Raw genomic sequence first — 535 nt, 5'->3', positions numbered from 1 at the left:
GGTTTTTCTCTATTCCCATATAGATATAAGCTATTGTATAAATCTATAATCCTGTGTGGAAAACTTTATTTCTTAATGTCCTTCAAACCTTAATCTTTTTTTAATTCCTGGTTTTTATGTTATCAAACTATGAGATCTTTGTCAGGTATATCTACATCTTTCATGGCTCTTAACACTGCTATTGAATAGCCTCATTCTTTCCTCCTTTTTTGGCAGTCTCTCTTCATATGATTTATCAGTAAGAACTGTTCTTCAATGAGCAAATAATGTCTATGTCTTTCGTAAATATTAAGTCCAACCTTCATGGGTTGTCATCTTACTCAAGTTTGTCTTTACCTTTGGGCCATTGTGTTATCTATAAGGTATTTCCCCAGGAATCTACATTACCACATGCCCCCGGTTTCTCCTGATTGACTTCTTTGCAGCTTAAATCTCCCACATGGACTATTTTGTCACTTATTTCTTCTAATGATATTGAGGTTCATTACTTCTAGTATCTTTGTGCAGTTTATTTGCAAGGCTGGAAAACAGGTTT

The sequence above is a fragment of the Oratosquilla oratoria genome, chromosome 29, assembly GCF_046742065.1.
Source record: "Oratosquilla oratoria isolate Oo_2021 chromosome 29, ASM4674206v1, whole genome shotgun sequence".
Taxonomy (NCBI): Eukaryota; Metazoa; Arthropoda; class Malacostraca; order Stomatopoda; family Squillidae; genus Oratosquilla; species Oratosquilla oratoria.
This window is presented reverse-complemented; position numbering follows the sequence as displayed.